This window comes from Chiloscyllium punctatum, chromosome 12 (assembly GCF_047496795.1).
Source record: "Chiloscyllium punctatum isolate Juve2018m chromosome 12, sChiPun1.3, whole genome shotgun sequence".
In the NCBI taxonomy this organism is placed as follows: Eukaryota; Metazoa; Chordata; class Chondrichthyes; order Orectolobiformes; family Hemiscylliidae; genus Chiloscyllium; species Chiloscyllium punctatum.
This window is the reverse complement of record NC_092750.1, coordinates 84,418,418-84,441,684: the sequence shown is the minus strand read 5'-3', so window position 1 is coordinate 84,441,684 and position 23,267 is coordinate 84,418,418.

Below are 23,267 nucleotides of genomic sequence, written 5' to 3'. Positions count from 1 at the left end.
CTCTCACCACATCCCTCTTTCTCGCTCTCATCTTCTCCCTCTCTTGCCCCCTCCCTCTCTCTCTCTAGTCCACACCTCTCAGCCTATCTCACCCACATCTCTCTTGCCCCCACTCTCTCGCCCCCCTCCCTCTCTCTCGTCCCTCTCCCTCTCACTCTCTCGCCATCCCTCCCTCTCTCTCTCGTCCGCCTCCCTCTCTCTCTCGTCCCCCTCCTTCTCTCTCTCTCACCCCCTCCCTCTTATTAACCCCCATCTCTCTTGCACCGTTCCTCTCTCTCTCACCTCCTCCCTCTCTCACTCTCGCCCCCTCCCTCTCTCTCTCGTGCACTCCATCTCTCTCTCGCCTCCCTCCCTCTCTCTCTCTCTCTCACCCCCTCCCTCTCTCTGACTCTCTCGCTCCCACCTGCTCTCTCGCCCCCGCCCGCTCTCTCTTAACCCCTCCCACTTTCCCTCATCCTCCTCCCGCTCTCTTTCGTCCTCCTCCCTCTCTCTCTCACCCCCTCCCTCTTTCTCTCTCTCGCACACTCTTACTCCTTCTCTCGTCCCTCTCTCTCTTGCCCCCCTCTGTCTCACTTGCCCCCACCTGCTCTCTCATCCGCCTCCCTCTCTCTCTCGCCTGCCCCCTCTCTCTCTCGCCCCCTCTCTCTCTCGCCCCCCCTCTCTTGCACCCCTCTCTCTCTCGCCTCCTTCGCTCCCTCTCTCCTTCCCCCTCAAACTATCCCTCGCCCCTCCTTCTCCCTCTCTCTCACTCTTCCCCTCTCTCATCCCCGCACTCTCTTTCTTGCCCTGTCCTCTCTCTCTCGTACTCTCCCTCTCTCTCTCGTCCCCTCTCTCTCTTTCTCGCCCCACTTCCATTCTCTCTCGCCCCCTCCTTCTCTCTCACTCCCTTCTCTCTCTTGGCCCTCCCTCTGTCTGTCCCCTTCTCTCTCTCTATCGCCCCTTCCCTCTCTCTTTCGCTCCCTTCTCTCTCTCTCTGACCCCCTCGCTCTCTAATCTCGCCCCCTTCCTCTCTCTCTCTCGCTCTCTGCTTCTCTTGCTCTCACCCTCTCCCTCGCTCGCCCGCCCCTCTCACTCTGTCTCTCGAACCTCCCTGTCTCTCTCTCGCCCCTCCCTCTCTCTCTCTCTACACCCCTTCTCTCTCTCTATCGCCTCCTCCCTCTCTCTCTCGCCCCCTTCTCTCTCTCTCTGACCCCCTCGCTCTCTAATCTCGCCCCTTCCTCTCTCTATCTCGCTCTCCCGCTCTCCCGCTCTCACCCTCTCCCTCGGTCGCCCGCCCCTCTCACTCTGTCTCTCGAACCTCCCTGTCTCTCTCTCGCCCCTCCCTCTCTCTCTCTCTACACCCCTTCTCTCTCTCGTCCCTCTCTCTCTCTAGCCCACTCCCTCTCTCTCGCCTCCTGCCTCTCCCTCTCTCGCCCCTCCCTCTCTCGCCCCCTCCCTCTCTCTCGTCCCTCTCTCTCTCTCGCACCCTCCCTCTCTCTTTCTCACACCGTCCCTCTCTCTGTCTCTCGCCCCCTCCCTCCCCCTCTCTCGCCCCCTCCCTCTCCCTCTCCTCCCTCACTCTCTTACCCATTTCCTCTCTCTTGCCCCCTGCCTCTCCCTCTCTCGCTCCCTCCCTCTCTCGCCCCCTCCATTTCTCTCGTCCCTCCCTCCCCCTCTCTCGCCCCCTCCCTCTCTCTCTCTCGCCCAAACCCTCTCTCTCTCATTCCCCCTCTCGTCCCCCTCCCTCTCTCTCTATTGCCCCCCTCCCCTTTCTCTCCCAACCCCTCCATCCCTCTCTCGCTCCCTTCCTCACTCTCTCGCTCCCTCCGTCTCTCGCTGTCACCCTGTCCCTCTCTCTCTCACCCCATCCCTCTCTCTCTCTCACCCCTCCTTCTCTGTCTCGTCCCTCCCTCTCTCTCGCCCACGCCCTCTCTCTCGCATTCTCACTCTCTCTCTCGTCCCCCTCCCTCTCTCTCTGCCCCTCCCTCTCTCTCTCTCGCCCCCTCCCTCTCTCTCACTCTCGCCCACTTCTCACTCTCTCTCGCCCCCTTCCCACTCTCTCTCGCTCCCTCACTCTCTCTCTCGCCCCCTTCCTCTCTCTCTCGCTCTTTCCCTCCCTCGCTCCCTCTCTCCCTTTCTTTCTCGCCCCATCCCTCTCTCACTCTCACCCTCTCCCTCTCTCTCTTACCCCATCGCGCTCTCTCATGTCCCCTTCCTATCTCTCTCTTGCCCCCTCCCTCTCTCTCGCCCCCCTCGCTCTCTCTCTCTCACCCTCCTCGGTCTCTCTCTCACGCACCCCTCCCTCGCTCTCTCGTCACTCTCACTCTATCTCTCGCCCCTCCCTCTCTCTCCCGCCCCTCCCTCTCTCTCTACCCCTCCCTCTCCCTCTCTCACCCCCTGCCTCTCCCTCTCTCGCCCTTTCCCTCTCTCACCCCCACCCTCTGTCTCAACCCTCTCTCTCTCTCGCCCACACCCTCTCTCTCATCCCCCTTCCTCTGTCACTCCCCCCTCCCTCTCGCTGTTTCATCCCCTCCCTCACCCTGTCTAGTCCACACCTCTCCCCCTATCTCACCCACATCTCTCTTGTTTCCCCTCTCGACCCCTCCCTCGCTCACTCACCCCCCCTCCGTCTCTCGTCCCCGTCCCTCTCTATCTCACACCCTCCCTCTCTCACTCGCCTGCCCACCCTCTCTCTCTCTCTCACCCCCCTCTCTCACCCCTCCCTCTCTCTCTCTCGCCCCTCCCTCTCTCTCTCTCACCCCCCCTCTCTCTCGCCCCATCCCTCTCTCTCTCTCTCGCCCGCCCACCCTCTCTCTCTCTCTCGCACCCCCTCTCTCTCGCCCCCCTCCCTCTCTCTCTCACTCCCTCACCTCTCTCGTCCACGCCTTCTCTTTCTCGTCCCTCTCCCTCTCTCTCCCGCCCCCTCCCTCTCCTTCTCTCGCCCCCCGCCCCCTCTCTCTCTTGTCCCCTTCCCTCTCTCTCTCTTGACCCCTTCCTCTCTCTCTCGACCTCTCCTTCTCTCTCTCATCCCCTCCCTCTCTCTCTTGCCCCTTCTGCTCTCTCTCACCCCTCCCATTCTCTCTCGCTCCCTTCCGCTCCCTCTTGGACCCTCCCTCCCTCTCTCTCGTCCCCTCCATCTCCCCCTCTCGCCCCCTCCCTCTCTCGCTCGTCCCTCTCGCTCTCTCGTCCACTGCCTCTCTCTCTCACCCCCTGCCTCTCCCTCTCTCGGCCCCTCCCTCTCTCACCCCAACCCTCTCTCTCAACCCTCTCTCTCTCTCACCCACGCCCTCTCTCTCTCATCCCCCTTCCTCTGTCACTCCCCCCTACCTGTCTCTCTCGCACCCTCCCTCTCTCTCTTTCATCCCCTCCCTCACTCTCTCTCTTGCCCTCCCTCTCTCTCTCGCCCCGCCCTCTCTTTCTCGTCCCCGCCCTCTCTGTGTCGTACCCTCCCCCTCTCTCTCTCGCCTGTCCCCTCTCTCTCTCGCCCCACTCCCTCTCTCTTTCTCGCTCCACTCCCTCTCTCTCTCACCCCACTCCCTCTCTCGCCCCCTCCCTCTCTTGCCCCCTCCCTCTCTCTCTCTCGCCCCCTCGAATTCTGTCTCGTCCCTCCCTCTCTCTCTTGCCCTCCCTCTCTCTCTCTCTCTCCCTCTCTCCCTCTCTCCCCCTCCCTCACTCTCGCCCCCTCCCCCTCTCTCTTGCTCTCCCTCTCTCTCTCGCCCCCTTCGCTCTCTCTCTCACTCCCCGTTCGCTCTCTCTCACTCCCTCGAACTCTCTCTCGCCCCCTTCTTCTCTCACTCTCGCCCCTCCTTCTCTCTCTCTCTTGCGCTCCCTCTTTCTCTCGCTCGCCCTCTCTTTCTCATCCCCGCCCTGTCTCTCTCGTACCCTCCCTCTCTATCGCGCTTGCCCCTCTTTCTCGCACCCTCTCTCTCTCTCTCCCCCTCCCCCTCTCTCTCCCTATCCCTCTCTCTATCTCGCCCCCTCCCTCTCTCGCTCGCCCCATTCCCTCTCTCTCGCACCCCTCCCTCTCTCTTGATTCCCCTCTCTTGCCCCCCTCTCTGTCTCGCCCCCTCCCGCTCTATCTCTCTCTCTCCTCTCCCTCTATCTCTCAGCCTCTACCTCTCTCTCTCTCACCCTCTCTCTCTCTCTCTCTCTCACCCCAGACTCTCGCGCCTCCCCTCTCTCGATCCCCTTCCGCTCTCGCTGTCGACCCCCTCCCCGTCTCTGTCTCGACGCCCTCCCTCTCTCTCTCTCGACCCCTTCCTCTCTCTCTCTCTCGCCTGCCCCCTCTCTTTCTTGCCCCGCTCGCTCTCTCTCTCTCGACCACCTCCCTCTCTCTCTCGCCCCCCTCCATCCCTCTCGCCCCCCTCCATCTCTCTCTCACCCCCTCCCTCTCTCTCGCACTCCTTTTCTCTCCCAGCCTCCCCCTCTCCTATCTCTCTTTCGCCCCCTCTCTCTCGTCCCCTTTGCTATCTCTCTCTCGCCCCCTCACACTCTCTCTCGACCCTCCCTTTATCTCTCTCGCCCCCTCCCTCTCTCTTTTGCCCCCCTCCCTCACTCTCTCTCTCACCCCCTCCCTGTCTCTCTCGCCCCCATTTCTCTTTCTCTCTCGCCTCCTCCCTCTCTCTCTCTCGCCACCTCTCCCTCTCTCTCGCCTAGCTCTCTCTTTCTCGAATATTCCCTCCCTCTCTCTCTCTCGCCACCCTCACTCTCTCTCTCGCCCCCACTCTCTCTATCGCCCCCCTCCCACTCTCTCTCGCCACCCCTCACTCTCTCTCTTGACCATCACTCTCTCTTGCCCCCTTCCTCTCTCTCTCACTCCCTTTCTCTCTCGCCCACTCCCTCTTTCTCATGCCCCCTCCGTCTCTCTCGCACCTCCCTCTCTCTCTCTCAGCCACCCTCCCTCTCTCTTGCCCCCTCCCTTTGTCTCTCTCGCCCCCTCCTTCTCTTTCGCCCCCCCACCCTCTCTGTCTATCGCCCCTCCGTCTCTCTCTCTCTCTCTCGCCCCTCCGTCTCTCTCTCTCTTGCCCCCTCCCACTGTCTCTTGTCCCCCTCTCTCTCACCCTCTCTCTCTCTATCTCATCCCATCCTCCTCTCTCTCACCCCATCCCTCTTTCTCTCGTGCCCCTCCTCTCTCACACCCCTCTCCCTCTCTCGCCCTCCTCCCTCTTTCTCTCGCCCCCATCCTCCCTCTCTTTCACGTCCTCTCCCTCTCTCTCTTGCCCCCTCCGACTGTCTCTCGCCCCCTCCCTCTCTCTCTCCCCATCTACCTCTCTCTCTTGCCCCCCTTCCTCTCCCTCTCGTCTCCTCCCTCCCTCTCTCTCACCCCATCCCTCTTTCTCGCTCTCACCTTCTCCCTCTCTTGCCCCCTCCCTCTCTCTCTCTAGTCCACACCTCTCAGCCTATCTCACCCACATCTCTCTTGCCCCCACTCTCTCGCCCCCCTCCCTCTCTCTCGTCCCTCTCCCTCTCACTCTCTCGCCATCCCACCCTCTCTCTCTCGCCGCTACCTCTCTCTCTCGCCCACCTCCCTCTCTCTCTCGTCCCCCTCCCTCTCTCTCTCGTCCCCTCCCACTCTCTCTCGCCCCCTCCCTCTCTCTCTCTCACCCCCCCCTCTCATTAACCCCATCTCTCTTGCACTGTTCCTCACTCTCTCGCCTCCTCCCTCTCTCACTCTCGCCCCCTCCCTCTCTCTCTCGTGCACTCCCTCTCTCTCTCGCCTCCCTCCCTCTCTCTCTCTCTCACTCACCCCCTCCCTCTCTCTGACTCTCTCGCTCCAGCCCGCGCTCTCTCGCCCCCCCACTCTCCCTTGCCCCTGCCCACTCTCTCTTAACCCCTCCCACTCTCCCTCGTCCTCCTCCCGCTCTCTTTCGTCCCCCTCCCTCTCTCTCTCACCCCCCCTCTTTCTCTCTCTCGCACACTCTTACTCCTTCTCTCGTCCCTCTCTCTCTTGCCCCCTCCCTCTCTCTCACTTGCCCCCACCTGCTCTCTCGTCTGCCTCCCTCTCTCTCTCGCCTGCCCCCTCTCTCTCGCCCCCTCTCTCTCTCGCCCCCCCTCTCTTGCACCCCTCTCTCTCTCGCCCCCTTCGCTCTCTCTCTCTCTCCTTTCCCCTCAAACTCTCCCTCGCCCCTCCTTCTCCCTCTCTCTCACTCTTCCCCTCTCTCATCCCCGCCCTCTCTTTCTTGCCCCGTCCTCTCTCTCTCGTACCCTCCCTCTCTCTCTCTCGTCCGCCTCCCCCCTCTCCCTCCCTTTCTCGTCCCCTCTCTCTCTTTCTCGCCCCACTTCCAATCTCTCTCTCGCTCCCTCCTTATCTCTCACTCCCTACTCTCTCTTGGCCCTCCCTCTGTCTCTCCCCTTCTCTCTCTCTATCGACTCTTCCCTCTCTCTCTCGCCCCCTTCTCTCTCTCTCTGACCCCCTCGCTCTCTAATCTCGCCCCTTCCTCTCTCTATCTCGCTCTCCCACTCTCCCGCTCTCACCCTCTCCCTCGGTCGCCCGCCCCTCTCACTCTGTCTCTCGAACCTCCCTGTCTCTCTCTCGCCCCTCCCTCTCTCTCTCTCTACACCCCTTCTCTCTCTCGTCCCTCTCTCTCTCTAGCCCACTCCCTCTCTCTCGCCCCCTGCCTCTCCCTCTCTCGCCCCCTCCCTCTCTCGCCCCCTTCCTCTCTCTCATCCCTCTCACTCTCTCTCGCACCCTCCCTCTCTCTTTCTCACACCGTCCCTCTCTCTGTCTCTCGCCCCCTCCCTCCCCCTCTCTCGCCCCCTCCCTCTCCCTCTCCTCTCTCTCTCCCTCGCCCATTTCCTCTCTCTTGCCCCCTGCCTCTCCCTCTCTCGCTCCCTCCCTCTCTCGCCGCCTCCATCTCTCTCGTCCCTCTCTCTGTCGCCCCTCCCTCCCCCTCTCTCGCCCCCTCCGTCTCTCTCTATTGCCCACGCCCTCTCTCTCTCATCCCCCCCTCTAGTCCCCCTCCCTCTCTCTCTATTTCCCCCCTCCCCTTTCTCTCCCACCCCCTCCATCTCTCTCTCGCCCCTCTCTCACTCTCTCGTCCCCTCCCTCTCTCTCTCGCCCCCTCCCTCTCTCTCTCATCCCTCCCTCTCTCTCTCGCTCCCTTCCTCACTCTCTCGCTCCCTCCGTCTCTCGCTGTCACCCTGTCCCTCTCTCTCTCACCCCATCCCTCTCTCTCTCTCACCCCTCCTTCTCTCTCTCGTCCCTGTCTCTCTCTCTTTCGCCCACGCCCTCTCTCTCGCACTCTCCCTCTCTCTCGTCCCCCTCCCTCTGTCTCTCCCCCTCACTCTCTCTCTCTCTCTCGCCCCCTCCCTCTCTCTCTCGCCCCCTTCCCACTCTCTCTCGCCCCCTCACTCTCTCTCTTGCCCCCTTCCTCTCTCTCTCGCTCTCTCCCTCCCTCGCTCTCACTCTCTCCGTCTCTTTCTCACCCCATCCCTCTCTCGCTCTCACCCTCTCCCCCTCTCTCTCTCACCCCATCGGGCTCTCTCTCAACCCCTCCCTCTCTCTCATGTCCCTTTCCTATCTCTCTCTCGCCCCCTCCCTCTCTCTCGCCCCCCTCGCTCTCTCTCTCTCTCTCACGCAACCCTCCCTCGCTCTCTCGTCCCTCTCACTCTATCTCTTGCCCCTCCCTCTCTCTCTCGCCCCTCCCTCTCTCTCTACCCCTCCCTCTCTCTCTCTCTCACCGCCGCCTCTCCCTCTCTCGCCCCCTCCCACTCTCACCCCCACCCTCTGTCTCAACCCTCTCTCTCTCTCGCCCACACCCTCTCTCTCTCATCCCCCTTCCTCTCTCACTCCCCCCTCCCTCTCTCTCGCACCCTCCCTCTCTCTGTTTCATCCCCTCCCTCACTCTGTCTACTCCACACCTCTCCCCCTATCTCACCCACGTCTCTCTTGTTTCCCCTCTCGACCCCTCCCTTGCTCTCTCACCCCCCTCCGTCTCTCGTCCCCGTCCCTCTCTATCTCACACCCTCCCTCTCTCACTCGCCTGCCCACCCTCTCTCTCTCTCTCAAACCCCACTCTCACCCCTCCCTCTCTCTCTCTCTCGCCCCTCCCTCTCTCTCTCTCACCCCTCTCTCTCTCGCCCCATCCCTCTCTCTCTCTCGCAAACTCCCTCTCTCTCTCGCCCGCCCACCCTCTCTCTCTCTCTCGCCCCCCTCTCTCTGTCTCTCGCCCCTCCCTCTCTCTCTCATTCCACTCCCTCTCTCTCTCGTCCGTCTCCCTCTCTCTCTCTCTCTCTCACGCGCCCCTCCCTCTCTCTCTCTCTCGCCCCCCCTCTCTCTCACCCCCCCTCGCTCCCTTCCGCTCCCTCTTGGACCCTCCCTCCCTCTCTCTCGTCCACTCCCTCACCTCTCTCGCCCATGCCTTCTCTTTCCCGTCCCTCTCCCTCTCTGTCCCGCCCCCTCCCTCTCCCTCTCTCGCCCCTTCCCCCTCTCTCTCTCGCCCCTTTCCCTCTCTCTCTCTTGACCCCTCCCTCTCTCTCTCGACCTCTCCTTCTCTCTCTCATCTCCTCCCTCTCTCTCTTGCCCCTTCCGCTCTCTCTCACCCCTCCCACTCTCTCTCGCTCCCTTCCGCTCCCTCTTGGACCCTCCCTCCCTCTCTCTCGTCCACTCCCTCACTCTCTCTCGCCCCCTCCCTCTCTCTCTCGTCCCCTCCCTCACTCTCTCTTGCCCCCTCCCTCTCTCTCTCTCCCGCCCCCTCCCTCTCCCTCTCTCTCTCGCACAGTCACTCTCTCTCTCTCGCCCATCTCCCTCTCTCTCTTGTCCCTCTCTCTCTCTCGCCCCTGCTCTCTCTGTCACTTGTTTCCCGCCCTCTCTTTCTCATTCCCATCCCTCTCTCTTGTCCGCCTCCATCTCTTTCTTATCCTCCTCCCACACACTCTCTCGCCCCTCCCTCGCTCTCTCGCCCCTCTCCCTCTCTCTCGCACCTGCTCTCTCTCTCTCCTGCCCCACTCTCTCTCGCCCCGCTCGCTCTCTCTCTCGTCCCCTCCCTTTCTCTCTCGTCGCCTTTCCTCTCTCTCTTGCCCCTTCCCGCTCTCGCTCTCACTCTTTCACTCTCTCTCTCACCCCATCCCTCTCTCTCTCACTCGCCCCGTCCCTCTCTCTCTCTCGTCCCTGCCTATCTCTCTCTCGCCCCCCTCTCTCTCTCGCTCTCTCTCTCTCTCACCCCCTCCCTCTCTCTCTCATCCCTCTCACTCTATCCCTCAGCCCTCTCTCTCTCGCCCCCTCCCTCTCTCTCTCCCCCTCCCTCTCTCTCTCCCCCTCCCTCTCTCTCTCTCCCCCTCCCTCTGCCTCTCTCACCCCCTCCCCCTCTCTCGTCCCTGTCTCTCTCGCCCACGCCCTCTCTCTCTCGCCCCATCCCTCTCTCTCTCTCGCCCCCTCCCTCTCTCGCCCCCCTCTCTCTCGTCCCTCTCTCTCTCCTTCGCCCCCGCCCTCTCTCTACCCCCCTATCCTCTCTCTCTCGTCGCCGTCCCACTTTCTCTCTCATCCGCCTCCCCTCTCTCTCGCGTCCCCTCTCTATCTTTCTCGCTCCACTTCCATTCTCTCTTGCCCCCTTCATCTCTCTCACTCCCTCTCTCTCTCACCCCTCCCTCTCTCTCCCCTTCCCTCTCTCTCTCGACCCTTCCCTCTCTCTCTCTCGCCCCCTTCTCTCTCTCTCTCACCCCCTCGCTCTCTCTCTCACCTCCCTTCCTCTCTCTCTCTCTTGCTCTCTCCCTCCCTCGATCTCACCCTATCCCTCTCTCTCTCTCACCCCATCCCTCTCTTGCTCTCACCCTCTCCCCCTCTCTCTCTCACCCCATCCTCTCTCTCTCTCTCACCCCCTCCCTCTCTCTTGCCCCTTTCGCTCTCTCTCTCGCCCTCCTCAGTCTCTCTCTCTCTTGCCCCCTCCCTCGTTCTCTCGTCCCTCTCACACTATCTCTCACCCCTCCCTCTTTCTCTCTCGCCCCTCCCTCTCTCTCTCTCTACCCCTCTCTCATTCGCCCACTCGCTCTCTCGCCCCTCCTTCTCTCTCTCGTCCCTCTCTCTCTCTCGCCCACTCCCTCTCTCTCGCCCCCGCCTCTCCCTCTCTCGTCCCTCTCTCTCTCTCCCGCCCACACCCTCTCTCTCATCTCCCTCCCTCTCTCTCTCTCGCACCCTCCATCTCTCTCTCGCCCCCTCCCTCTCTCACTCACCCCCATCCCTCGCTCACCCACCCCTCTCCCTCGTCCCTCTCATTCTCTCTCTCGCCCCCTCCATCTCTCTCTCTCGCGCACCCCTCTCTCTCACCCCCTCCCTTTCTCTCTCGTCGCCCTTCCTCTCTCTCTCGCCCATTCCCGCTCTCGCTCTCACCCTTTCACTCTCTCTTTCTCACCCCATCCCTCTCTCTCACTCGCCCCATCCCTTTCTCTCTCTCTCGTCCCTGCCTCTCTCTCTCTCTCTCTCGCCCCCCTCGCGCTCTCTCTCTCCCCCTCCCTCTCTCTCTCGTCCCTGTCTCTCTCTCGCCCACGCCCTCTCTCTCTCCGCCCTTTCCCTCTCTGTTCCATCCCCCTCCCTCTCTCTCTCATCCCCTTCCCTCTCTCTCTAGTCACCCTCCCTCTCTCTCGCCGCCTCCCTCTCTCTCTCGCCCCTCCCTCTCTCGCTCGCCCCCTCCCTCTCTCGCCCCCTGTCACTCGTCCCTCTCACTCTCTCTCTCGCCCCCTCCCTCTCTCTAGCCCCCTACACTCCTTCTCTCTCTCTCGTCCCCCTCCCACTTTCTTTCTCGTCCGCCTCCCCTCTCTCTCTCCCTTTCTCGTCCCCTCTCTCTCTTTCTGGCCCACTTCCATTCTCTCTCGCCCCCTCCTTCTCTCTCACTCCCTGCTCTCTCTTGCCACTCCCTCTCTCTCTCCCCTTCCCTCTCTCTATCGCCCCTTCCCTCTCTCTCTCGCCCCCTTCTCTCTCTCTCTGACCCGCTCGCTCTCTAATCTCGCCCCCTTCTTCTCTCTCTCTCGCTCTCTCCCTCTCTCGCTCTCACCCTCTCCCTCTCTCTTTCACCCCATCCCTCTCTCTCTCACCCCATCCCTCTCTCTCTCGTCCCCTTCCTCTCTCTCTCACCCCCTCCCTCTCTCTCGCCTCCCTCGCTCTCTCTCTCTCGCACTACTCGGTCTCTCACTCTCTCCCCCCTCCCTCGCTCTCTCGCCCCTCCCTCTCTTTCTCTCGCCCCCTCCCTCTCTCTCTCTCGCCTGCTCCATCACTCTCTCTCGCGCCCCCTCCCTCTCCCTCTCTCGCCCCTCCCTCTCTCTCTCATCCCTCTCTCTCTCATCCCCACCCTCTCTCTAGTCCCCCTCCATCTCTCTCTCTCTCGTCCCCCTCCCACTTTCTCTCTCGTCCTCCTCCCCTCTCTCTCTCTCGCCCCATTGCACTCTCTCTCGCCTCCCCCCACTCTCTCGCCCACTCCTCTCTCTCACTCGCTCTCTCTCTCGCCCCTTCCTCTCTCTCTCGCCCCCTCGCACTCTCTCCCCCCCTTCCTCTGTCTCTCGCCCTCTCCCTCTCTCGCTCTCACCCGCTCCCCCTCTCTCTCTCACCCCATCCCTCTCTCTCGCCCCCTCCCTCTCACTGTCACGCCCCCTCCCTCTCTCTCGCCCCCCTCACTCTCTGTCTCTCGCCCCCCTCGCTCTCTCTCTCTCTCGCCCCCCTCGCTATCTCTCTCTCTCGCCCCCTCCCTCTCTCTCATCCCTATCTCTCTTGCCGCCTCCCTCTCTCTCTCTCGCACCCTCCCTCTCTCTGTCTCTCAACGCCTCCCTCTACCTCTCGCCCCTCCCTCTCTCCCTTCATTCCTCTCTCTCTCTCGCCCACGCCCTCTCTCTCTCTCATCCCCCTTCCTCTCTCACTCCCCCTCCCTCTCTCTCTCGCACCCTCACTCTCTCTGTCTCTCACCCCCTCCCTCTACCTCTCGCCCCTCCCTCTCTCTCTCATTCCTCTCTCTCTCTCACCCACGTCCTCTCTCTCTCTCATCCCCCTTCCTCTCTCACTCCCCCTCCCTCTCTCTCTCGCACCCTCCCTCTCTCTGTCTCACCCCCTCCCTCTCTCTCTCTCTCTCTCACACACACTCCATCTCTCTCTCGCCCGCCCACCCTCTCTCTCTCTTCCGGCTCTCTCTCTCACCCCTCCCTCTCTCTCTCTCTCACCCCCCCTCTCTCTCTCGCCCCATCCCTCTCTCTCTCTCGCACACTCCTTCTCTCTCTCGCCCGCCCACCCTCTCTCTTTCTCACCCCCCCTCTCTCTCTCGCACCCTCCCTCTCTCTGTCTCACCCCCTCCCTCTCTCTCTCTCTCTCTCTCTCACACACTCCATCTCTCTCTCGCCCGTCCACCCTCTCTGTCTCTTCCGGCTCTCTCTCTCACCCCTCCCTCTCTCTCTCTCACCCCTCCCTCTCTCTCTCTCTCACCCCACCTCTCTCTCTCGCCCCATCCCTCTCTCTCTCTCGCATACTCCTTCTCTCTCTCGCCCGCCCACCCTCTCTCTTTCTCACCACCCTCTCTCTCTCTCCCTCCCTCCCTCTCTCTCGCCCCTCCCTCTCTCTCGTTCCCCTCCCTCTCTCTTTCGTTCCACTCCCTCTCTCTCATTCGTCTCCCTCTCTCTCTCTCGCACCCTCCCTCACTCTATTACCCTCCCTTTCTCTCTCTCTCTCGCGCCCCCTCCCTCTCTCTCTCGTCCCCTCACTTTCTCTCTCGTTGCCCTTCCTCTCTCTCTTGCCCCTTCCAGCTCTCGCTCTCACGCTTTCACTCTCTCTCTCTCTCTCTCTCTCTCTCTCACCCCACCCCTCTCTCTCACTCGCCCCGACCCTCTTTTTCTCTCTCGCTCCCCTCGCTCTCTCTCTCACCCCCCTCCCTCTCTCTCTCGCCCCCCTCCCTCTCTCTCTCGTCCCTCTCACACTATCTCTCGCCCCTCTCTCTCTCTCGCCCCCTCCCTCTCTCTCTCCCCCTCTCTCTCTCCCCCCCCCCTCTCTCACCCCCTCACTGTTTCTCGTCCCTGTCTCTCTCTCACCCACGCCCTCTCTCTCTCGTCCCTCTCCCTCTCTGTACCGTGCCCCCCTCTCTCGTCGCCTTCCCTCTCTCTCTCGCCCCCTCACTCTCTCTCTTGACCCCCCACCTCTCTCTTGCCCCTCCCTCTCTCACCCCCCTGTCTCTCATCCCTCTCACTCTCTCTCTCGCCCCCTCCCACTCTCTCTTGTCCCTCTCTCTCTCGTTCGCCCCCACCCTCTCTCTCTCTCTTCCCCCTCCCACTTTCTCTCTCGTTCTCCTCCCCTCTCTCTCTCGTCCCCTCTCTCTCTTTCTCGCCCCACTTCCATTCTCTCTCACCCCCTCCTTCTCTCTCACTCCCTCTCTCTCTCGCCCCTCCCTCTCTCTCTCCACTTTCCTCTCTCTCTAGCCCCTTCCCTCTCTCTCTCGCCCCCTTCTCTCTCTCGTCCCTCTCTCTCTCGCTCGCCCCCATCCCTCGCTCGCCCGCCCCTCTCGCTCGTCCCTCTCACTCTCTCTCTCGCCCCCTCCCTCTCTCTCTCACACCCTCTCTCTCTCGCCCCCTCCCTCTCTCTCTCTCGCTCCCTCCCTCTCTCGCTCTCACCCTCTCCCTCTCTCTCTCACCCCATTCCCCTCTCTCTCTCTCGCCCCCTCTCTCTCTCTCTCGCCCCCTCTCTCGCTTTCGCCCCCCTCCGTCTCTCGCTCTCGTCCCTCTCACTCTGTCGTTCACCCCTTCCCTCTCCCTCTCTCGCCTCCTCCCTCTCTCTCTCGTCCCTCTCTCTCTTCCCCTTCCCTCCCTCTCTCTCTCGTCCCCCTCCCACTTCCTCTATCGTCCGCCTCCCCTCTCTCTCTCGTCCCCTCTCTCTCTTTCTCGCCCCACTTCCATTCTCTCTCGCCCCCTCGCTATCTCTCTCACCGCCTCACTCTCTCGCTCTCACCCTCTCCCTCTCTCTCACACACCATCCCTCTCTCACTCTCACCCTCTCCCTCTCTCTCTCACCCCATCCCTCTCTCTGTCTCTCACCCCATCCCTCTCTCTCGTCCCCTTCCTCTCTCTGTCTCGCCCCCTCCCTCCGTCTCTCGTCCCTCTCACTCTCTCTCTCGCTCCTTCCTCTGTCTCTCGCCCTCTCCATCTCTCTCTCTCTCACCCCATCCCTCACTCTCTCGCGCTCTCCCTCTCTTGCTCTCACCCGCTCCCTCTCTCTCTCTCACCCCATCCCTCACTCTCTCGCCCCCTCCCTCTCACTGTCTCGCCCCCTCCCTCTCTCTCGCCCCGTCACTCTCTGTCTCTCGCCCTCCTCGCTCTCTCTCTCTTGCCCCCCTCGCTATCTCTCTCTCTCTCGCCCCCTCCTTCTCTATCGTCCCTCTCACTCTCTCTCTTGCCCCCTCCCTCTCTCTTTCTCGCACCCTCCCTCTCTCTGTCTCTCGACCCCTTCCTCTACCTCTCTCACCCCTCCCTCTCCCTCACGTCCCTCTCTCTCTCTCGCCCACACCCTCTCCCTCTCATCCCCCTCTCTCTCTCTCTCAACCCCCTCCCCTCTCTCCCGTCCCCTCCATCTCTCTCTCGCCCCTCTTCCACACTCTCTCGCCCCCTCCCTCTCTCTCTCACACCCTCTCTCTCTCGCCCCCTCTCTTTCTCTCTCACTCCCTTCCTCTCTTTCTCGCCCCCCCCGCTCTCACCCTCTCCCTTTCTCTCTCACCCCATCCCTCCCCCTCTCTCTCTCTCACCCCATCCCTCTCTCGCTCTCGCCCCCTCCCTCTCTCTCTCACCCCCTCCCTCTCTTTTGCCCCCTCCCTCTCTCTCGCCCCAGTCCCTCTCTCTCGCCCACGCTCCCTCACTCTCTCTCTCTCTCACCCCCTCCCTCTCTCTCTCTCACCCGCTCCCTCTCTCTCTCTCGCGCCCCCTCCCTCTCCCTCTCTCACCCCCTGCCTCTCTCTCTCATCCCTCTCTCTCTCGCCCCCACCTTCTCTCTAGTCCCCTTCCATCTCTCTCTCTCTCGCCCCCTCCCACTTTCTCTCTCATCCCCCTCCCCTTTCTCTCTCGTCCCCTCTCTCTCTCTCGCCCCCATTCCACTCTCTCTCGCCTCCCCCACTCTCTCACCCACTCCCTCTCTCTCTCACTCACTCTCTCTCTCTCGCCCCCTTTCTCTCTCTCTCACCCCCTCGCACTCTCTCTCGCCCTCCTTCCTCTGTCTCTCACCCTCTCCCTCTCTCGCTCTCATCCCCTCCCTCTCTCTTGCTCTCGCAACCCATTCATCTCTCTCTCGCCCCCTCCCTCTCACTGTCTCGCCCCCCTCTCTCTCTCACCCCCTCGCTCTCTCTCTCTCGCCCCCCGCGCTGTCTCTCTATCTCGCCCCCTCGCTCTCTCCCGTCCTTCTCACTCTCTCGCTTGCCGCCTCCCTCTCTCTCTCTCGCACCCTCCCTCTCTCTGTCTCTCGCCCCCTCCCTCTACCTCTCTCGCCCCCTCCCTCTCTCTCTCTCATCCCTCTCTCTCTCTCGCCCACACCCTCTCCCTCTCATCCCCCTCTCTCTCTCTCTCAACCCCCTCCCCTCTCTCCCATCCCCTCCATCTCTCTCTCGCCCCTCTTCCACACTCTCTCACCCCCTCCCTCTCTCTCTCGCTCCCTCCCTCTCTCTCTCGCCCCCTCCCACTCTCTCTCTCACCCCCTCCCTCTCTTTCTCGACCCCTCCCTCTCTCTCTCTCGTTCGCCTCTCTCTCTCTCGTCCCCCTCATCTCTCTCTCCCGTCCCCTCTATCTCTCTCGCCCCTCTTCCACACTCTCTCGCCCCCTCCCTCTCTCTCTCACGCCCTCTCTCTCTCTCGCTCCCTCCCTCTCTCTCTCGCTCCCTTCCTCTCTCTCTCGCCCCTCCCTCTCTCGCTCTCACCCTCTCCCTCTCTCTCTCACCCCATCCCTCTCTCTCTCTCGCCCCCTCCCTCTCTCTCTCGCCCCTCCCTCTCTCTCTCGCCCCCTCCCTCTATTTTGCCCAGTCCCTCTCTCTCGCCCCTGCTGCCTCACACTCTCTCTCGCCCCCGCTCCCTCACTCTCTCTCTCACCCCTCCCTCTCTCTCACTCGCCCCCTTTCTCTTTCTCTCTCACCATCACCCTCCCTTTCTCTAGCCACCCCTCCCTCTCTCTCTCACCCTGCTTTCTCTTTCTCTCTCGCCCCCCTCTCTCTCTCTCTCGCCCCACTCCCTCTCTATCTCTTGACCCCTCCCTCTCTCTCTTGCCCCCTACAACTCTCTCTCGCCCCTCCCTCTCTCTCTCTCACTCCGTCTCTCTCTCGATCCCTCCTTCTCTCTCTCGCCCCATCCCTCTTTCTCTCTCGCCCCATCCCTTTCTCTCTCACCCCCCTTCCTCTCTCTCTCGCCCCCTTCCTCTCTCGCTCTTAACCCATTCCTCTCTCTCTCACTCCATCCCTAGCTCTCTCTCTCATTCGCACCCTCCCTCTCTTTCTCTCGACCTCCTGCCTCTCTCGCACCCCCCTCGCTCACTCTCGCCCCGCCCTCTCTCTGTCGTCCCTCTCCCTCTCTCTCCCGTCCCCCTCCCTCTCTCTCTCTCGCACCCCTCCTTCGTCCCCTCACTCGCTCTCTCTTGCACCCTCCCTCTCTCTCTCTTGCTCGCCCCCTCCCACTCTCACCCACCCTCACTCGCCCCCCCGTCGCCCGCTCAGTTTCTTTCATCCCCTCTCCCTCTCTCTCTCGCCTCCCTCCCTCTCTCTTTCTCTCCCCCCCTCCCTCTCTCTCTCGCCCCCCTCCAATCTCTCGTGCTCCCCTCCCTCTCTCTCTCTCGCCAACCTCCCTCTCTTTCTTGCCCCCCTCTCTCTCGCCCCCCCTCCCTCTCTCTCTCGCCCCCTCACTCTCTCTCTTGTCAACCTCCCTCTCTCTCTTGCCCCCCCTCTCTCTCTCGCTCCCTTCCTCACTCTCGCCCACTCCCTCTCTCTCTCGCCCCACTCTCTCTCGCCATTCCCTTTCTCACTCTCACCCCATCCCTCTCTCTCTCTCTCCCGCACACCCAACCTCTCTCTCTCACCCCACCTCCCTCTCTCTCACCCCCTCACTCTCTCTCTCGCCCCCCAACCTCTCTCTCACCCCACTCCCTCTCTCTCTCTCTCTCCCCTGCCCTCTCTCTCTTGTCCCCCTCCCTCCCTCTCACTCCCGTCCACCTCCCTCTCTCTCTCATCCCCCTCCCATCTTTCTCTAACGCCCCCTCCCTCTCTCTCTCTCGCCCCCCTCCAATCTCTCGTGCTCCCCTCCCTCTCTCTCTCTCGCCAACCTCCCTCTCTCTCTTGCCCCCCTCTCTATCGCCCCCCCTCCCTCTCTCTCTCGCCCCCTCACTCTCTCTCTTGTCAACCTCCCTCTCTCTCTTGCCCCCCTCTCTCTCTCGCTCCCTTCCTCGCTCTCACCCACTCCCTCCCTCTCTCGCCCCACTCTCTCTCGCCATTCCCTTTCTCGCTCTCACCCCATCCCTCTCTCTCTCTCTCTCCCGCACACCCAACCTCTCTCTCTCACCCCACCTCCCTCTCTTTCACCCCCTCACTCTCTCTCTCGCCCCCCAACCTCTCTCTCACCCCACTCCCCCTCTCTCTCTCTCCCCGCCCTCTCTCTCTTGTCCCCCTCCCTCCCTCTCACTCCCGTCCACCTCCCTCTCTCTCTCTCATCCCCCTCCCCTCTTTCTCTAATGCCCCCTCCCTCTCTCTCTCGCCCCCTCTCTCTCTTGCCCCCTCCCTCTCTCAGTCTCACCGTCTCCCTCTCTCTCACCCCATCCCTCCCTCTCTCTCTCTCTAGCCCCCATCGCTCTCTCTATCTCTCTCTCGCCCTCCTCGCTCTCTCTCTCTCGGCCCCTCCCTCTCTCTCTCGCCCCATCCCTCCCGCTCTCTCTCTCTAGCCTCCATTGCTCTCTCTATCTCTCTCTCGCCCTCCTCGCTCTCTCTCTCACTCGCCCCCTCCCTCTCTCTCTCGCCCCATCCCTCTCTCTCTCTCTCTCGCCCCGTCCCTTTCTCTCTCTCGCCCCCTCCTCCCTCTCTCTCCCACTCCCTCTCTCTTTCGTCCCTCTCTCTCTCTCTCGCCCATGCCCTATCTCGCATCCCCCTCTCTCTCTCTCTCTCTCTCTCTGTCTTGTCCTCCTCCCTCTCTCTCTCTCTCATGCCCCTACCCTCTCATCTCCCGCCACCTCCATGTCTCTCGCCCCTCTTCCACTCTCTCTCGCCCCCTCCCTCTCTCACACCCTCTCTCTCTCGCCCCCTCCCTCTTTCTCGCCCCCTCCCTCTCTCGCTCTAACACTCTCCCTCTCTCTCTCACCCCATCCCTCTCTCTCTCTCTCTCTCACCCCCTCTCTCTCTCGCCCCCTCCCTCTCCCTGTCTCGCACCCTCCCTCTCTCGTCCCTCTCTCTCTACGCGCACTCCCTCTTTCTCTCGCCCCCTCCCTCTTTCACCCCACTCGCTCTCTCTCGCTCCCCCCCTCACTCTCTCTCTCTCACCCCCCCTCCCTCTCTCTCTCATCTCTCTCACTCTATCTCGCGCCCCTCGGTCTCTCTCTCGACCACTCCCTCTCTCTAGCCCCCTCGCTCTTTCTCTCTTGCCCTCCTCGCTCTATTTCTCTCGCCCCTCCCTCTCTCTCGTCCCACTCACTCCATCTCTCGCCCCTCCCTCTCTCTCTCCCCCTCCCTGTCTATCTCTCTCGCCCCCTCCCTCACCCTCTTTCGCCCCTTCCCTCTCTCTCGTCCCTCTCTCTCTCTCTTGCCCACTCCCTCTCTCTCATTCCCCTCCCTCTGTGTCCCGTCCCCCTCCCTCTCTCTCTCCTCCCCCTCCCTATCTCTCTCTCGTTCCCCTCTCTATCTCTCTCTCATCCACCTCCCCTCTCTCTCCCGTCCCCTCCATCTCTCTCTCGCCCCTCTTCGACACTCTCTCGTCCCTACCTCTATCTCCCTCTCTCTCTCACCCCATCCCTCTCTCTCTCGCCCCCTCCCTCTCTCTCTCTCGCCCCCTCCCTCTCTCGCTCGCTCCCTTCTTCTCTCTCTCGCCCCTCCCTCTCTCTCTCTCACCCTCTACCTCTCTCTCTCACCCCATCCCTCTCTCTCCCGCTCTCTCTCACCCCATCCCTCTCTCTCTCACCCCCACCCTCTCTCTCTTTCTCACCCCCTCCCTCTCTCTCTCGTTCCCCTCTCTCTTGTCCCCCTCCCCTCTCTGTCCTGTCCACTCCATCTCTCTCTCGCCCCCTTCCACACTCTCTCACCCCCTCCCTCTCTCTCTAACACCCTCTCTCTCTCTCACTCCTCCCTCTTTCGCTCTCACCCTTTCCCTCTCTCTCTCACCCCATCCCTCCCTCTCTCTCTCTCGACCCCTCCCTCTCTCTCTCTCGCCCCCTCCTTCCCTCTCTCTCTCGCCCCCTCCCTCTCTTTTGCCCCTTCCCTCTCTCTCGCCCCAGTCCCTCTCTCTCACCCCCTCCCTCTCTCTCTCTCTCACCACCACCCTCCCTTTCTCTAGCCACCCGTCCCTCTCTCTCTCGCCCTGCTTTCTCTCTCTCTCTCGCCCCCTATCTCTCTCTCTCCCCGCTCTCTCTCTCTATCTCTTGACCCCTCCCTCTCTCTCTCGCCCCCTCACTCTCTCTCTCACCCCCTACCACTCTCTCTCGCCCATCCCTCTCTCTCTCACTCCGTCTCGCTCTCGCCCCCTCCTTCTCTCTTTGCCCCATCCCTCTCTCTCTCACCCCCCTTCCTCTCTCTCTCGCCCCCCTCTCGATCTCAATCCGTTCCTCTCTCTCTCACCCCATCCCTGTCTCTCTCTCGCTCATTCGCACCCTCCCTCTCTCTCTCTTGACCCCCTCCCTCTCTCTCACCCCCCTCGCTCACTCTCGCGCCGCCCTCTCTCTGTCGTCCCTCTCCCTCTCTCTCTCGCCCCTCCCTCTCTCTCGAGCCCCATCAATCTCTCGCTCGCCCCCACCCTCCCTCGTCCCCTCACTCTGTCTCTCTCTTGTCCCCTCCCTCTCGCTCTCGCTCGCCCCCCCCACTCTCACCCCCCCTCACTCGCCCCCCGACCCTCACTCTCTTTCATCTCCCCTCCCTCTCTCTCTCGCATCTTCCCTCTCTCTTGCCACCCTCCCTCTCTCTCTCGCCCCCCTCCAACGCTCTCGCACTCCCCTCCCTCTCTCTTTCGCCAACCTCCCTCTCTCTCTTGCCCCCCCTCTTGCCCCCCTCCCTCTCTCTCTCGCCCCCTCACTCTCTCTCTCGCCAACCTCCCTCTCTCTCTTGCCCCCCCTCGCCCCCTTCCTCTCTCTCTCGCCCCCTCCCTCTCTCTCTCACCCCACTCTCTCTCGCCATTCCCTTTCTCGCTCTCACCCCTCCCTCACTCTCACCCCATCCCTCTCTCTCTCTCTCTCTCTCCCGCACACCACCCTCCCTCTCTCAACCCACCTCCCTCTCTGTCACCCCCTCAATCACTCTCTCGCCCCCCCAACCTCTCTCTCTCGCCCCACTCCCTCTCTCTCTCTCCCCCGCCCTCTCTCTCTCTCATCCTCCTCCCTCCCTCTCTCTCCCATCTGCCTCCCTCTCTCTTTTGTCCCCCTCCCCTCTTTCTCTAACGCCCCCTCCCTCTCTCTCTCTCTCGCCCCCTCTCTCTCTTGCCCCTCCCTTTCTCGCTCTCACCCTCTCCCTCTCTATCTCACATCATCCCTCCCTCTCTCTCTCTCTAGCCCCCCTCGCTCTCTCTCTCTCGCCCCTCGCTCTATCTCGGCCCCATCCCTCTCTCTCTCGCCCCGTCCCTCTCTCTCTCTCTCACCCCCTCCCTCCCTCGCTCTCACCCTCTCCCTCTATCTCTCACCCCTCGCTCTCTCTCTCGCCCCCTCCCTCTCTCTCACCCCCTTCCCTCTCTCTCTCACCCCCTCGCTCTCTCTCGCCCCCCTTCCTCTATCTCTCGATCTCTCCCTCCCTCGCTCTCACACTCTCCCTCTCTTTCTCACCCCATCCCTCTCTCTCTCTCACCCCATCCCTCTCTCTCTCACCCCATCCCTCTCTCTCTCGTCCCCATCCTCTCTCTCTCTCGCCCCCCTCGCTCTCTCTCTCTCGCCCTCCTCGGTCTCTCTCTCTCGCCCTCCTCCCTCGCTCTCTCATCCCTCTCACTCTATCTCTCGCCCCTCCCTCTCTCTCTACCCCTCCATCTCTCTCTCTACCCCTCCCTCTCTCGCCTCCTCCTTCTCTCTCTCGTCCCTCTCTCTCTATCGCCCACTCCCTCTCTCGCCCCCTCCCTGTCCCTCTCTCGCCCCCTCCCTCTTTCGACCCCTCCCTCTCTCTCGTCCCTCTCTCTCTCTCTCACCCACGCCCTCACTCTCATCCCCCTCCCTCTCTCACTCCCCCCTCCCTCTCTCGCTCGCCCCCTCCCTCGCTCGCCCGCCCCCTCACTCTATCTCTCGCCCCTCCCTCTCTCTCTCGCCCCTCCCTCTCTCTCTCTCTACCCCTCCCTCTCTCTCTCTCTCACCCCCCTCCCTCTCTCGCCCCTTCCTTCTCTCTCTCGCCCCTCTTCCACACTCTCTCGCCCCCTCCCTCTCTCTCTCACACCCTCTCTCTCTCTCTCTCACTCCGTCCCTCTCTCTCTCGCTCCCTTCCTCTCTTCTCTCGCCCCTCCCTCTCTCGGTCTCACCCTCTCCCTCTCTCTCTCACCCCATCTCTCTCTCTCACTCTCTCTCTCGCTCCCTCCCTCTCTCTCTCACCCCTCCCTCTCTCTCTCACCCCCTCCCTCTCTCTCTCTTTCGCTCCCCTCTCTCTCTCTCGCCACCCCCTCTCTCTCTCTTGCCCCCTCCCTCTCTCTCGCTCACCTCCCTTTCCCTCTCTCAAACCTTCCCTCTCTCGCTCCCTCTCTCACCCCCTCCGTCTTCTCTCACGCCCTCCCTCTCTCTCCCACCCTCTCCCTCTCTCTCTCACCCTCTCCCTCTCTCTCTCACCCCCTCCCTCTCTCTCTCTTTCGCTCCCCTCCCTCTCTCTCGCCACCCCCTCTCTCTCTCTTGCCCCCTCCCTCTCTCTCGCTCACCTCCCTTTCCCTCTCTCAAACCTTCCCTCTCTCGCTCCCTCTCTCACCCCCTCCGTCTTCTCTCACCCCCTCCCTCTCTCTCTTTCGCCCCCTCCCTCTCTCTCTCTCAACCGCTCCCTCTCTCTCTAACCCCCCTCCCTCCCACTCTCTCTCGCCACCCTCTATCTCTCTCTCATCCCACCTCCCTCTCTCACTCTCTCGCTCCGACTCGCTCTCTCTCTTGCCCCCCTCTCTCTTTTCTTATCCCTGTTTACCTCTCTTCCCCCCATCTCTCTCTCTCCCGTCCCCCTCCTTCTCTCTCTCTCACCCTCCTCCCTCTCTCTGTCGTACACCTCCCTCTCTCTCACACCCCTTCCCTCTCTCTCTCTCTCACCCCCTCCCTCTCTCTCTCGCCCCTACTTCTCGATCACGTCCACTCCCTCTCTCTAGGTCCCTCTCTCTCTTTCACCGCCCTCCCTCTCTCTCTCTCGCCCCCCTCCCTCTCTCTCTCGTGCTCCCCTCCCTCTGTCTTTTTCAACCCCCTCCCTCTCTCTCTTGCCCCTCCCCCCTCTCTCGCCCTCTCCCCCTCTCTCTCTCGCCCCCCCTCTCTCGCCCACCTCTCTCTCTCTCCCTCACCCCCTCCCTCCCTCTCTCTCACCCCTCCCTCTCTCTCTCGTACCCCTCCTTCTCTCTCTCTCAGCCCCCCTCTGTCTCCCTCTCGCTCCCTCCCTCTTTCTCTCGCCCCCGTCTCCCTATCTCTCTAATCCCCCCTCCCTCTCTCTGTCGTCCCCCTCCCTCTCTCTCTCTCGCCTGCCCTCCCATTCTGTCTTCGTCCCACTCCCTCTCTCTCTCGCCCCCATCCCACTCTCTCGCCCGCCCCCTCCTCTCTCTCTCGCCCTCTCTCTCTCTCTCTCTCTCGCTCGCTCCCTCCCTCTCTCTCTCGCCCTCTCACACACCCCTCTCTCTTTTGTGCCGTTCCTCTCTCTCACCATCTCTCTCTCTCGCCCATTCCCTCTTTCATCCAGTCTTTCTCTCTCTCTCTCTACCTCCCTCTCTCGACCCTCTCTCTCTTCTCACCTCTATCTCTCTCTCTTCCCTCCTCTGTCTCTCTCCAGCCATCCCGCTTTCTCTTTCCCCAATACCCAACCCCTGTCTCTCTTTCGCCCCCTCACTCTCTCTCTCTCTGCCCTGTCTTTTTCTCTCTGTCTCGCCTTCCCTATCTCTCTTGCTCCTTTCTCTCTCTCGTCGCCCCTCTCTCTCTCTGTGCCTTTCTCCCTCTTGCCCCCTCCCTCACCCCTCTCTCAGTCTCACTCCCTCTCTCAT